At 37.3% G+C, this 15,540-nt stretch overlaps 1 long non-coding RNA gene across 1 annotated transcript in view; it reads left to right on the top strand.

Moving 5' to 3' along the window:
- The window catches only part of LOC141596433 (uncharacterized), a 79,189-nt gene extending 63,879 nt beyond the window's left edge, over positions 1-15,310 (top strand). Inside the window, exon 3 of the long non-coding RNA XR_012522486.1 lies at positions 15,203-15,310. This is a non-coding gene — a long non-coding RNA (uncharacterized LOC141596433). The remainder of the gene's footprint in view (positions 1-15,202) is intronic.
- The last annotated feature ends 230 nt before the right edge of the window (positions 15,311-15,540 follow it).

Below are 15,540 nucleotides of genomic sequence, written 5' to 3'. Positions count from 1 at the left end.
TACATTATTTGTCTAGAGTTATACAGTATATGCTTAGAGTTTTGATGAGTGGCTAACTTCACTCCATAACTCTAGGCATATAATGTATAACTTTAACCATAGAATGTATAACTCATCGCACATAGAGTACAATGTAAGCATATACGAGTATAATGTATAACTCAGGCATCCGCTTAGTGCACATAATGTACAAATCGCAAGAATATCTTTGTATAACTCTGGAAATTAAATGTACAACTCTACACATATAATGTATAACTCTAACCATAGAATGTATAACTCCAACTACGCACAAAATGTATGCCTCTAATCTGCTAATTATTTTTTAAAACTCTTAGATTTTTGGTGCATGTTTGTAGGTTTTCGTCCCGTAAGCAGTTGGCGATGAAGATCATTACTCTTGCATTTGCATAAATTTCCTCTACGAGCGGATCGAGTATCTTGATAACCGTTCTTACGAGGACGATCTTCTGAAATTACCATACGGAGGGATTGCGCGTATTCATTGTAAGACTTATAAAAGCGGTGACTAGATTAATTATCAGCTCCATTTGTTTTGTTAATACGTCTTCCCCTTTTAAACGCCTTGCCTAACTTCCGCCGGTGATGCAATGGGAAAGTATATGGCCTACAAAGGGCTCGACAAAGGCAAGAGAGTTGAAGGGTTCCCTTTTGTCAACATTAAATTCAATGGCGGGGAGCGGGACATACGCCAATGACTGTGGTCTATACGTCATGGTTCATATGTTCTTTGTCACCGTGGAGAGCCATTCGACTGTACCCTAGGGACTGAGGAAAGCAATGACCTCATGTGAGCGAAAATTGCTGCAACCCTTGTCCTCAGTGACATTAACTTGGACAGGGAAGATGTGTTATCCAGGGTATCAGCTTTTAAGGAGCTTAAAGACCGTGAATTGGAGGAGGTGCGTGATAAACAGAGGTCAGCCGGCAACACAAGTGGAAGGAAGAGAGGTGTTGGAAACGCCGGAGAGAACAGTTCTGCTAAACGACCTTGCTCTAAGGTCAGTTCAACCTTCCAGACTCCACCTTCCAAAGTAACCCTGGGCGGGACGGCCGTCCGTCGGGCCCTCTCCATTTGTTAATAACCGCTCCGGGGTAAGGGCGATGGCCTTGGTTGCACCAAATATTGCGGGGAACCAGACGCCAACCTTACCGTGGTCGCCAAGATGCTGAAGATGAACAAGGCATTAACTAGGGATATCCCGGTGTATCGCAAACAAGTGGCTGATTACGTTTTCCTTGATGACTACAAATATCCAAATGAGTAAGCTGTCTAAAATCCTAATGTTTTATCATATTAAGCTATATCAATATAGAGTTACAGTATATGCTCAGAGTTGTACAATTTATACTTTGGAGTTATACATTAGAGGACTGGAGTTATACCTAGAGTAATACATGGAGTTATATGTTTCATCACTGAAGTTATATATATCGTTAATGGAGTTACACATTCCTAAAGCTGCAGATTATACGTTTCATCGGTGAAGTTATGCGGTCATTTTAATAGCGATTACCTTCCCATTTAGTATACGTCATAGCCTGATTAACACTGCCTTTATCGAACTACGGTGAACCACTTGTGAGTTACGGCCGACACGGAACAATTAATAGGTTGCAAATGTTGTCTATGCTCTCTGAGACGCCAATGGATGAAAAAGTGATTGAGTGTTGGTCCTTGTTGCTTAATCGATTGGAGGCAGAGGATTGCGCGATTTTCCGTTCGTCTTTCTTCGGTATCCGTCATATGGTATGGTCCTAATCAATCCTTTAATATGTTATAAGAGTTGCACATACCCTCTTTAAAACTTTCACAGTGGAAAGTAAGTCGACGATTATACATACCCTCCCGGAGTTAAACATTTTGTTTTTAGAAGTTATTAACAACCAGTATATACTTAGGCATTCTTCATTATCTTTGTAAGAGTTCTTGTGAAACTCCAATGCACAACCCCTATAACTCCACTTTGGTATCCTCACACATATCTGCTACTTGAACAGAAACAATCTTGAGCCTTGTACGAAACCCCGTCCAACAAACACCGGACACCGAGCGGGTTGTACAATACGTGGGGACGTCTTCCGAACCGATTGTGGCAAAGATTTCAGCTTGAAGGCTGATTTAATCTTCGTACCCATTAAGATTGAAGCCCATTATGCATGTGTGTGTATCAACTTTAATTCTAGGACGATTGATCTCACTGACGGTAAGTACTATTCAAGTCCACGGCAATCGGAGATATGCAAAGCATGTCACGTTATTGTAAGTGGAATTAAATTGTAATTATGTTCATCTAAAAAGTGTTCTCACCGCTTTTACAAATCTCACTTTTTGACGTTCTGGTCTCTTGCCAGGCGAGCCTCATGAGCGACTACGTGGAGGCTAGGGATGACGGGAAGGATAGAGCGAAAGACATAGTGTCGTTCCAGTTCCGTCAGATCCCGTTTGGATGGCATCAGCAAACGATAAACGACACCGAGTCTGGGTTGTTCTGCATGATGCACATGCTAATGTACGAGGGCGATAGTTTTGGTCACGTTGATCTCGAGAGGAAGGTGAACCGTCGATATTTGGTGATCCAGTTGGCGGACGCTTCTCTAGGCGACATGAACATCATCGGGGAAGGAGTTCGACCAAGGTCAATGGTTTCATTGGCGAGAAATTACAGATCCACGAAGACAGTAGAAAAGACGGAAAGCGGCGCGGAGAGGAGATAAAAAACTGCGAAAAAATAGAATGTATCCCTTTGATTCTGTATTCTCTTTTTTTGCAACTCTAGAATGTTGTCAAGAAACTCCTTAACAACTTAGACAACTTGTTGGAATAGATTGTTACTATATGATCTTGGTCAGTCATAATTAAAATCCAAGTTTTACAGATAAGTGTTAGAGTTATACACTCTGTGAAGTTAAGTTATACAAATTATGTGCAGGAGTTATACAACACATGACTGCAGTTATGATAAAAGGCAAAATTTATTAGACAGCTAAGAGTTATACAAAAAACATCAAGAGTTATACAAACTGTGTACAAGAGTTATACAACATATGACTGCAGTTATTTTAAGGCAAATTTTGAACAAGAGTTATACACTCTGTGAAGTACATTTATCCATATATGGGTAAGAGTTGTACTTAAAGCCACTGAAATTATAATTCTTTCTTAAAACCACTTTTAAATATTGGATATGTTGCCATGAACATAAGTCATCAAAACAATGTAAAAGAGTTGTACAACATTAGCTTCAAATTTCACACACCATATTACTGAAGTTATACAATCTGGAAGGTGCAATCCCCCTTCAAAATAGACAAAAGCTAGCTATTAAATACGCGTTCCGTCTCACCAGATTTTTTACCTTTTAAAGAAATAAAGATTGTAAATAATTTGTTGAGACGGGGGTATTTTTATACTGCCTACTACTACATGTTAAGTTTCTCTATTCTTCTTCTTCGTCGTCTTCGTCTTCTGATTCTTCTTCTTCTTCTTCTTCCTCTTCCTCTTCTTCTTCTTCTTCTTCTTCTACTCCTTCAGATGCTGGTGAAGACGGTGGATGCTCAGAGAATGGGTTAGGGCAGTTCCGTTTATCGTGGTGTGCCATTTGTTTCTGATTATTACACATGCGCTTTGGCTTAGAAGCCAAGGCAATGGCTTTAGCCTTAGCTGACACCATTCTTTTACCGCCGCCTTTGTTTTTCGATTGTTTTGGTGGAAGTATTGTTACCTCGTCATCGGGGCAACCAAGGATTTTCTCAAATTCTGTTGCTTTGTTAAATCCTTCTTGTACGGTAAAAGTTTCTCCTTGAACTCTCTAATTAACGAGCTTAAGTTCACAACTTCAGTCTCACTCGCGCCACGAAGTAAACCAATGGTAGAATGAACTTCTGACCACAACTTCACCATCGCAACTTCTTTTGCATCAGCGCTACTATTTGTTTCCATTTGTTCACCATCACATTCTGATAATCTGAATTGCAATGCATCCTTTTTCCATCTTGTAGAAACGTAATCAATTGGAATTGTCTTCATGCCGTTAGTCAGTCAAAATCCGGACTATATGTAAACGTAAATCCCATCCTTTCAAACATCATACATTTGCACTTTGTGTAGCCTGTGTCCCTGTAATCCAATTAAATTATGCCGTTAGTTGTCTTATACATATAAAATAAGAGTTAAACATTATCACGCAGAGTTATACATATGGCAACAAGAGTTATACATTCTGAAAGTTACAGTTATTCTAACTCTAATCAGAGTTATACTACAAATAGTCATTGTGATTCGTGAAAAATAGAATTCCTAATGTTATTCGAAAGTAGAGTTATACATATGTAATCGAGTTATACTACATATGGCAACAAGAGTTATACATTCTGAAAGCTAAAGTTATTCAAAATGTAATCAGAGTTATACTACATATGGCAACAAGAGTTATACATTCTGAAAGCTAAAGTTATTCAAAATATAATCAGAGTTATACTACATATGGCAACAAGAGTTATACATTCTGAAAGCTAAAGTTATTCAAAATGTAATCAGAGTTATACTACAAATGACAACAGTTCATTGAAAAATTGAATTTCTAATGTTAATCTGAAATTAGAGTTATACATATGACAACAAGAGTTATACATTCTGCAAGTAGAGTTATGCATATAATAAAAAAAGTTATACATTCAGAAATCTTAAGTTATTAAAACTGTTGTTACCTGGGTTGTACTCTACGTTGAAACTTTTTCATCGATTGAATCCTTTACGACAGTCACTTCAACTCCATCGACTTCAGCATAGCCGACACTCTTACATGTATCGATTGAGCAAATGACCTCTAGTTGGAATTCCTTGAAAACCTCACGGGTATAAACAACCGACGCATATTCCTCTATGGGTAAATGCGTCCCCATTGCCGGGGTTGAGTGTCAGTTTTCATGGTCAAGTCTCTTCTGCGTATGCCGTTGATGGTCCATAGTGCTTTCAAAACGCATCCAAAACTCCACTAACGTGCACGACTTTCGCTCGAACTTCTTAAAAAAACTATTAATGCTCTCTGATCTCTGGGTTGTCCTCATTACACCACCCATGTTCAAGTCCCTGCAATGTGCCATCACCCATTGGCTCCTTTTTTTCGTACGCTTCTGTAAACCACTCTTCGTTCACAAGACCATGCGCCACCATTATTTCTGCCCACCTAGCGTCAAAGTAAATGCGCTTCTATGTTGTCGTCCCATAGAATATTGTTCAATTTCTGAACGAACTCCTTATAATCCTCCCTTGTCACCCCGACCTTTGATGGCACCTTGTTCATTATATGCCACATGCAAAATCGGTGGCGTGCAGTCTTGAAGGCAAGGGGTACGGCCTTAATAATGCCCGGACACTGATCTGTGATAATGTACTTGGGTTCCTTTCCTCCCATAGCATTCAAAAACCTACGAAAACCCCTTTGGAAGGATTCATGGTCTTCATGGGCAATCAATGCCCCACAGAATGTCACCGATCGCTTATGGTGATCTATGCCAATGAATGGCGTGAAAATCATATCGTACTTGTTTGTTGAGTATGTTGGGTAAATGCGACACTGCGCATCTCCAAAAACGGAGTAGTTCCTTCTAGTGGTTCATCGGCCCATATTGCGCTTCGAAGGCTGTTATCCTTGTCAACTTCATAATCAAAATAAAACCCCTGCCTATTTTGTGCCATATTCTTGAACCGGTCAATGAACAATTGACCGTCCCGTTTATGGATGAAGCACTTCACATCTCGGTGGAAGTTCTTAAAATCAGTTAAGGATGCACCAATGTTCTCGAACCCGTTTACGAGCTCCTTACACATGTTGTACGTCCTAGTTGCTCCTATCCTCAACTGCAGTGGACAACAAATCCTTATCAGTGCTGATTAATAACCAAGAATTCCTCAACTATAAATCTTTCAGCTATTTTTATAACTTCTTATTATTTATAACTTTTAGGTTTACATAACTCTATCATCTCGGTAAATAACTTTAGAAGTTTGCCATTTAATTAGTGGATGTTTGTTTAATAGTAAACTAACCCTTGAGTTGTACATTATCAAGTACTTGTGAAAATCTTCTATGTTCCGCGACATCTTTTGAAACTGACGATCCTCACTCGATACAAGCTCGTGATTATGCCCATGTGGAATCGGTCAATTACTAGTACTCCATTCTTCATAAATAGCCTGACATGAGCTTTACACCTTACCCTCTTGACGTTATACTTCCTCTGGTTCGCAGTTCTTTTTCCCCATTGCATTCCTTCTTCCCTAATCCCGATCTGATTTTTTTTAATTACTGCCTCTCCTTTTGAGACATATGTGAATCCCTCTCTGTTGCAAACCAGCAACTTTGACCTGATTTCACCGTCGCGCCATTTTTTCGTCGAGTACTTCCGAACATCAAACCCGGTCGCCAATGCATAAACTTTATAGAATGTCACTGCCTCGTCGATTTCAAAAAATTGTTGCCCTACACAAGGTGTAAACTCCGCTGCCAAATGCTTACAATACTCGGTTTCATTTGCCTTGCGACCATCGAGCGAGAATCAATCATCCATGAAATGATTAAGAAATACATAACTCTACGCATATCTTTGTATAACTCTATGCACATACGGTATAACTAACGGGCCTGCATCATCGTATAACTTTGGGTGTATAATGTATAACTTTAGTCATACAATTTATAACTATGGGCATGTGAATGTATAATCGTAGTCGGATAACGTATAACTCTAGTCATACAATGTATAACTCTAGTCACGGTTTGTATAACTCTAGTCATACAATGTATAACTCTAGTCACAGTTTGTATAACTCTAGTCACAGTTTGTATAACTCTAGTCATACAATGTATAACTCTAGTGATTTAATGTCTAACCCTAGTCACACTGTATAACTCTAGTCACAGTTTGTATAACTCTAGTCATACAGTGTATAACTCTAGTCACAGTTTGTATAACTCTACTCATACAATGTATAACTCTAGTCACAGTTTGTATAACTCTAGTCACAGTTTGTATAACTCTAGTCATACAATGTATAACTCTAGTGATTTAATGTCTAACCCTAGTCACACTGTATAACTCTAGTCACAGTTTGTATAACTCTAGTCATACAGTGTATAACTCTAGTCACAGTTTGTATAACTCTAGTCACACTGTATAACTCTGGGCACATAATTTGTATAACTTTAGTCAAATAATGTATAACTCTAGTCGCAGTATTTATAATTCTACTCATACAATGTATAACTCTAGTCACAGTTTGTATAACTCTAGTCATACAATGTATAATTCTAGTCATTCAATGTATAACTCTAGTCACAATGTATAACTCTAGTCGCAGTATTTAGAATTCTAGTCATTCAATGTATAACTCTAGTCACAATGTATAACTCTAGTCATACGATGTATAACTCTAGCTATTTATTGTATAACTCTAGGCAGAGACTGTAAGATGTATAACTCATTCTACACAACGTATAACTCTTAGCAAATAATGTAAAACTCTAGGTATATAATGCATAACTCTAGGCATACTTTATATTCTAAGAGTTATACATTAAATGAAACGGCACAATATATGGAATGCGAAGCGTTATAAGATTTCAAGCAGGGATATGGCACAACTTCTTAAACAAAATTCGTATTAATTAAAAAACAACTCAAAGGACACATTACTAATTATAAATTCATTCCACTATCTAAAAAACCAGTTCATTATATCCCTATCTCCACCCTAAACTCCAAATCCTAAATCGTTAAAACCTAAAATAAATTCCAAACTTCCTTCAACAACAATGAATGATGCCATTCGTAAGACATGCATTATGACCGAGTACAACAAGAGTTTCATACGCCGGTTGCTGGACATCGAGAGGAGGTACAAGACCTACCTTGAGGACGCTCAGATTGCACTCAAGGACGCCAAAGAAAATGGCTTGTCGGAGCGAGATAATGCGGCTATTAGAAGATATTGCATCTGCGGAGCGAAACCTCCAAATAGCAAAGGAGGAGAGGATGAATATCATAGAAGAGAATTCATCCCTATATGAACATCTAAGAACTGTATTTTTAGCAATGCATTAAGTTTATGTATCTATATCTATTAATTAAGTTCATGTATGTTAAATGTGGGTTTGTTTTACTATCCTCTCCATGATCTTCTTTGTTTTATTTTATTTAATTTGTTTTACTAACAAACACAGAAAAACTAAGCGAATAATAATTACATAAAAAACAATGACGGAGAAAAACACATACAAATAACATGTATAACTCTAGGCACAGAATGTATAACTGCAGGCATTTAATGTATAACTCTAATCATACAATGTATAACTTCAGACAAAATGTGTATAACTCTAATCATAGTATGTATAACTCTAGACACAGCTCGTATAACTCTATGCATATAATGTATAACTCTATGAACAGTCTGTATAACTCTAGTCATGCGATGTATAACTCTAGCTACACAATGTATAACTCTTAGCACAGATTGTATAACTCGGGCACAATTATCGTATAACTTTGGGTATATAATGTATAACTCTTACCATATCATGTATAACTATAGTTACACTCTGTATAACTCTAGGTAGATATTTGTATAATTCTAGTCATACAATGTATAACTTGTATAACTCTTACCTATATATGGAGAAGCTGAGTGATGTGTTGTATAACTCTGTAAAAACGTGTATAATCGTAATCATACAATGTATAACTCTATACACAGTATGAATAACTTTAATGATACAATGTATAACTCTAGACACAAACTGTATAACTATATCAAAATTGGTTCTTTAGTAAGATTTGTACGCACAATTTAGGGTTTGAATTCTTGTGTTACGAAGTTGCGGGAAAATGTCAAAGAGTTTTACAAAAACCTCTGGAGTTATAACACGATGAATATAAGAACTGCATGTGTACACTGTATTATTGAAGTTATACATATTTGGGTCAGAGTTATACTAAAACCCCTTTGAAGTTATAATTCCTACTTGATCAAGCTTTTAAATTCCCATCATTTTTTGCGATCAACAACAAGCTACCAACATGAAAGCACAAATCTGATGAACACCATGAAAGTACAACAGTATTAAGAATAATGAACACAAATTATATAACTACAACCTACAATAATGAACATTCGGAACTCACCATCGACAAAGAACTTCAATCATATAATCGTTTTCACGAACACCGATGTCATCTTGATCGTCTCTTTTTGTGATGAACAATGACAAATTATTTATTTTCAACAAAGCGAATGTATTTTATACAGAAAGATGATGTAGTTAAACAGTTGGCATGAAATTTCTTTTCTCTTTTTGATGATTTATAATGGATTTGTAGAATTATTCAGGTTTTTTGGATGATTTTTATGGGTTTTGCTTGTTGAGAGGTTTTGAATGGTGAAAAAGGAGGGGAAGCATGCAAAATGATATAGGAGGCTTTGTTTATTGCTATTGTCCGCGGGATTTGATATGGAGCAAAGACATAAACAAAGTGCAAGTGGTCCCTCTCTCAAACAATCAGCATTTTCTTTTTTTTTACCTCTAAAAAACACGCCCTCTCTCCTCATCTCATCCCTTCAATCCCTTCATCCAAGGGCTCTTATAAAGACTTAGGGCCTTATAAGGTATGAAGGCCTTATAAGAACTGCTCTCTCTCTCTCTCTCTCTCTCTCTCTCTCTATATATATATATATATATATATATATATATATATATATATATATATATATAATGATGATACATACTTGTATGAGCAGCAGATATTGCTTGCCTTATGGTTGTGAAGTTATGCAACTTTTGTATGTCAGAAGTTCCTAGTTCAACTTCAAACCTTGCTCGTATTTTTTTTGATGAAAATCCGCCACTGCCGAAAGGTACAGCCTTGCGTATCCAGTGATTAGTCTTTGGTAAATTTGGCATTGCAGTTGATGAAAAATGATATTCGGAGGCTGGTGTTATTATTATCATTAGAAAAATTCTTAGTATCCTCCGGGAGGGTGGTCCTTCTTACACCTAAAGACAATCCACCAAATGAAATATTATAAAGGTTTAGGTGTAAGGAGTATCATTCTCCCGGAGGACACAAGAATTTTTCAGTCCGTTCAGTTCACTTCCGTTTAATTTAGTTTTTAGACGATTAAAAATCTTTTAATCACTAAAATTCTAATCCTTACTCTTATAAACGTGGGAACTTCATAGCACTGTAGCAATGAATAGTACCTCCCAAAACCCCCCTCTGCTGTTGGATTTCCACACTTAATATCCACCTTCCATCTCTGCTATATACTCTCATCTACAAATTTAGGTCATCACTCCCAAGATCCGCTTATTTCCATCCATCTCCCTCTAAAAATAAACCCTCTTCAATCTTTTTACTCCATAGCTCCATCTCAGTGTTCTGTGCCCCTTCAATATCATCACACAACAATGACAATGGCGTGATAACGACGAGCATGCTGATGGTGAGTAGACGACGGCGGGACAACCCCAGATGATGCCGATGACAACGCTTTAAGGTTACATAGTCTTTCTGCTCCTCGTTGTTCATTATTGTTGACTTTGTTTTATGAGTTCTTTTTGTTTAGCACTTTCAATTTGATCATCATTTTCCGGGTTTTTTTTGGTGTCGGTGTCTTTCTTTTAGGCTTCCCATATCTTGTTTTTTTAGAATAACTACCATTTTGAGTGATTTTTGGTGTGTATTCCAATGTGAGTATTGATCTTATATTTTGTTCTTACATTATAGCTTTTAGCTCGTTCTTATTGTTTATTATTTTGTTATTTCTCGGGGTAGGAATTAGATTGCCTAAAATTTAATTGGTGAGGTTTTCACTGTAGTACTGTTCTGTTTATATGGTTCTTTACGAGGTTATATGCTTATTTAATTGAATTGTGTTTTTGGTGATTCAGTCTTCCATTGGCCGGTGATTGATTTTGAATGGTATGTTAGATTTTCAGCAAAAAACATGTCAGTACGCTAGTATTGGTATCAATGTCTTCCTTTTAGGCTTCCCTTATCTATTGTTGTGTTCTTGTTGATTCAGCTTTCCATTGGTAGTAAGTTAATTCACTGTTTTGATTTGCGTTTTAATTGAATTGTGTTTTTGGTGATTTTAGGTATTGAGAAATATGGTTGCCGTTTGGTTTTGGGGGATTGCAGGTATCACCGAAAGGACATTGATTTTGAATGGTATGTTAGATTTTATTGATTCTGGTTATGCTTTGATTCTTGTTACAGCACAATTAGTGCGTCTTAAACTGTAGTGCAGTGGTCGTCATAATCTGTTATTGTGTCTCTAGGTACTCATCGCGCCCGAGCTTTAAGCGCCTGATCACCTGTGGTGGATTCGGACCCTTGGCTATCTGTGTTAGCCCGTCGCTGAATGTGATTCTTTAGTTTGTTCGAGTGTTACTGTATGTGAACCTTTTTGTTTGCTCCCTTATTTCCTTTACATCACCTTCCTCGGCTTGCGTTTACATCTGGTTACTGTTGCAGTTACAGCGCGATTTGGGGTTACCCGTTTTGTTTTTGTCAATCGGCCAGGATTGCCGATCCTGCTGGCTGTTGCAATACCCAGGTACCGTATCTGTTCGTTTCATAATTATGAGGTGTTGTTTAAGTGTTTAGTTCTCCTTTTAAAGGATTTCTTTTATAGTTACAATAATCGTTTTGAATGATGGATTCAAAGGCGGTGCAGATGTCATAGGCTCACGGGTGATCACCTCTTACACTAGAGGTGAGGCTCTCTATTTAAGCTGTGATATGTTACAGGGTTTTAAATCAATCATTTGACTACTTTTTCATTTCGTCTCAGGTTTATTCAAACAGGATTTTAGATATGGTCATTCAATTTCTCCTGCATAGGTATCATTTACATGTCCCTTGGTTGTTGAATGTGGTCCTAGGCTCTTTGCTACTTTTACGTCTGTGTTTTAGGGCTTCTTTAGCTTAGTTCTTGAGTTTGTTCGGGTGGCGTGTCGAGAATTATGTGGGTTTTAAAGAGATATTGGTTGCGTGATATGTTTGGGTTTATCTCGAGTCTGTTATTATTTGAGGGTTTCCTTGGATTGGATTTGTACTTATTTTGGGCGAGTGGTTGTTATTCTTCCGTTGGTGTTTGTTTGAAGTGGGAGTGGGGTTTACTGAAATTTTGTGTTTAGTTTATGCTTCTTTCGCCTGCAATATATATAGTTAACCGTCGCTTTAGAAAGTAGCGTGGGAGATAGTTTGGGTGTTTCGGGAAGACTACAGCATGCGTCTGTATTATAGAACGGGATAGTTGTTTGGCAATACGAATACAAATATTTCTGGCCTGTTTGACTAGCTGACTATCCTTTGTTTGTTACTTACCTTTATTGTTGTTTTGTGTAATACTTATCACCTTGGTTTGACTCATCCGGCCAAAAGCTTGATAATGGTGATAAGCACGGTCGTTCGGAGTATTCAATACCTCGACAAATTTGAGTTTGATAGTGAGAATCCAATGTGTAATTGATATGAATAATGTGGAATTTTTCATGAAAACTCAGAAATGCAGAGACATGTGGTCTGACCGTGTCTTCGGTTTTTTTCCACATGATTTGTTTCGGTTCTTATTAATGCTCGACTTTTAGAGTGTTATATTTATGTGCTGGCCCTGTCCATAAAATCAGTAGTATCTTTCCTGCGTGCTCACTCGATCAGTTTTAGCTTTACAATCGGTTTCCTCTGAAAAGAAAAAGGAAGAGGGAAGTTTAAGCTTATAAGATAAACATTAACATTTTTTTTCGCATTATGTTTAAAATTTCAGTGTTGGCAAGTGCCAAATTGTTGATTGGAGACAAGGTCACAAGGATGAATGTTATCCATCGCCGGCCAACTCTGAGATAAATGATGAAGCCAGTAGTTTCTCAGAAAATGCTTTAAACCAGCCTTACTCTGATGAAAATGCAACCCAAATAGGTGATGAGCACGGCGAAACTGCTGCATTCTCTTCTCCATACATATCTGCAAAGGATGGGGAGCTGCAATTGACACTAATGCACGTGTAAAGGAATCCCATCCATTCTCAGTACATCACAACAAAGCAGTATCATTTTGGCTGCCTCCTGCTTTCCCTGGTCATGACACATGCATCACAACTGGTAAGTTATCATTTCCCCATATGATTCTAATTACCATATTTACATTTAGTGATGAATATCTTCCTATTCAGAGACGAGTATTGTTTTTGTTTCCTGTTCTAATGCTTATTCACCCTGGTTTTAATTTGCAGCCCGTCGTCATATCCCGTCAAAGTGAGAGACAGTTATCAATAACTGTTAAAAGTGTTTTTTTGCTGAAGGAGCAGCATCATAGATCCCCTGAAACATAGAATGTAACTAATTGAGGCTTTGAATGATTGGTTATATTTTCCTAATCCGGTATCTCGTTCCCCGCGTCATATAAATGTTGACCCGAGCTTTCTTTCCATTTTTACCAGTTTTTTCTGGGCACATGGATTATTGCTTCAGAGAACTAGCAGGAGAGTCACTTCCAGATGACCATGATATTCATCAATGCCCCTTTTTATGGAATATCAACGAGCCAACAAATTTTTCCTTCGCATCTTCGATGTACTTTTCTCTACCCGTAAGTCATGTCTTTTCGAGAAATCTGCTGGAATGATTTCGCCTTTAAAATGTTTCTTCTTATTTTGACATTGATCTAACTTAAATTGTTTCACTCATTTTGTTGCTTCCTTTGTACTCCCTTTGTCCCGGTCATTTGTTGTCCTTTTCCATTTTGGGGTGTCTCAGTCATTTGTTGTCCTTTCTATTTTAAGAATGAATTTGATGAGTAATTTGCTCCATTCACACTCAATTTATACCACTTGTCATTTAGTAATTGGCCCCCTCCTCATTTCCTTGGTCTTTGTGTCAAAACCAAAGGACAACAAATGACCGGGACAGAGGGAGTATAATACTCCGATGCAACTTGCTTCTTACATAGTGCTAACTTGTTTCACTCATTTTTTTATTTATGACGCATTTCATTTGTTATGTTTGCGTAGGTAGGTGGAGCTTAAGGTTCGATTTTTTAAGCTGGCCCAATTTTGACGGCGTTCAGGTTATTTTATGGACATGATGAAGTTGTTCTGTTTTCTGAGAGATCATTTGTGAGGTATGAGAATCTTGAACATGGCCCAACTGCTCCTCAGTTTAAGCCATTAGCTGCCTCTCAGGTTTTGAGGTCTGTTTGGTTTTGATGCAGTCTTTGCTCTCTTTCACCAACCTTCTTAATATGAAACTTGTTGCGGAATTTCATACTACTTGTTTGCTCTGGCGCTCCTTTATTTATTGACGCTTTCCAGAAATATTGTGCATTAGGACCATGTAACTATGTTCCTATATTTTATCGTTCTTTGTTATTCTTAAACTCTGAAATGGTTCCTTTGCATTGTTTAGCGATTGAAAGACTGGTAGTACTTGATGGGATTGTGAACTGAGTTTTGTTTATTTTGATATGGGTGGTTCAATTTGTTCATAAAAATTTCAGATTCTTTTTTTAAAGAGTGTGAGTGTCATGTTGTTGATGCCCATGTCTATACTCGGCTGACTAATTATTAGATTTATAGACTGTGTTAGGTAGGCTTATAACATGTCTTTAAGTTTATATATTTAGTTGGAGTTTCACTTATTAAGTTGGCGCAAGGGAAATATTAATCGATGAGTTTAATACTTTAATGGTAGTAAGTTGGTGTATAGGATGTCATTCATCTGAATATCTTGATACAGTTAAATAATTTAACAAGATAGTACTGTCCTTATTGCTTGTGTCTCTTATTTCTATTTGGTTTTGTATGTATCAGGTGAGAGGGAGTTTTGATGTTATCCTTTGTCACACTAAATATATCAACATGGATAAAGAGTATGACACTGGTTAGATAGAGGGAGGGAGGGAGGGGGACCATTCGAGTCCATTTGAAGCCTTATACTACTGCCATTTTCTCGGGAAATATTTATGCGATTTCGGTTACACGTACCTCAAAAGATAAAAAATGCTTCATATCCATTTGCGAAACTCAGGTCCATTTAAAGCTTCATACTGATATTTTTAAGGCATTGATGTAATGTTTATATCTTCTGTTAGATCTGATATTTTTCTGGTGGTAATGCAGGAGAGTTTACAGCTTGTGTGTTAATCTATAATGTCGATCAACTATGCTCGACTTCCCCATGAAGCCAGGCATGAAGGCCAAATGCTTATGGTTGTATGTGCCTACTGCTGTTCGTCTCTCCATATGCGCTCTGCACTCAAGTCTCAAACTATTGTAATCACCTACCATAAGAACGAAAGAGTAACTTTTTAAGCATATCATGTACTCTGGTTCGCACAATGTACTTTATTTTTTAGAGGAAGCAAGTCTCCTTTACTGGCCATGTGTTTTCGATTTATGTTTATTCTAAAGCCGGGCTTAAAGTATTTTACATAAATGTCTTTCTTTTACGCGCTTGT

The sequence above is a fragment of the Silene latifolia genome, chromosome 8 (genome assembly GCF_048544455.1).
Source record: "Silene latifolia isolate original U9 population chromosome 8, ASM4854445v1, whole genome shotgun sequence".
Taxonomy (NCBI): domain Eukaryota; kingdom Viridiplantae; phylum Streptophyta; class Magnoliopsida; order Caryophyllales; family Caryophyllaceae; genus Silene; species Silene latifolia.
The sequence above is the reverse complement of the archived record's forward strand: the minus strand, read 5'-3'. Positions and strand labels throughout refer to the sequence as shown.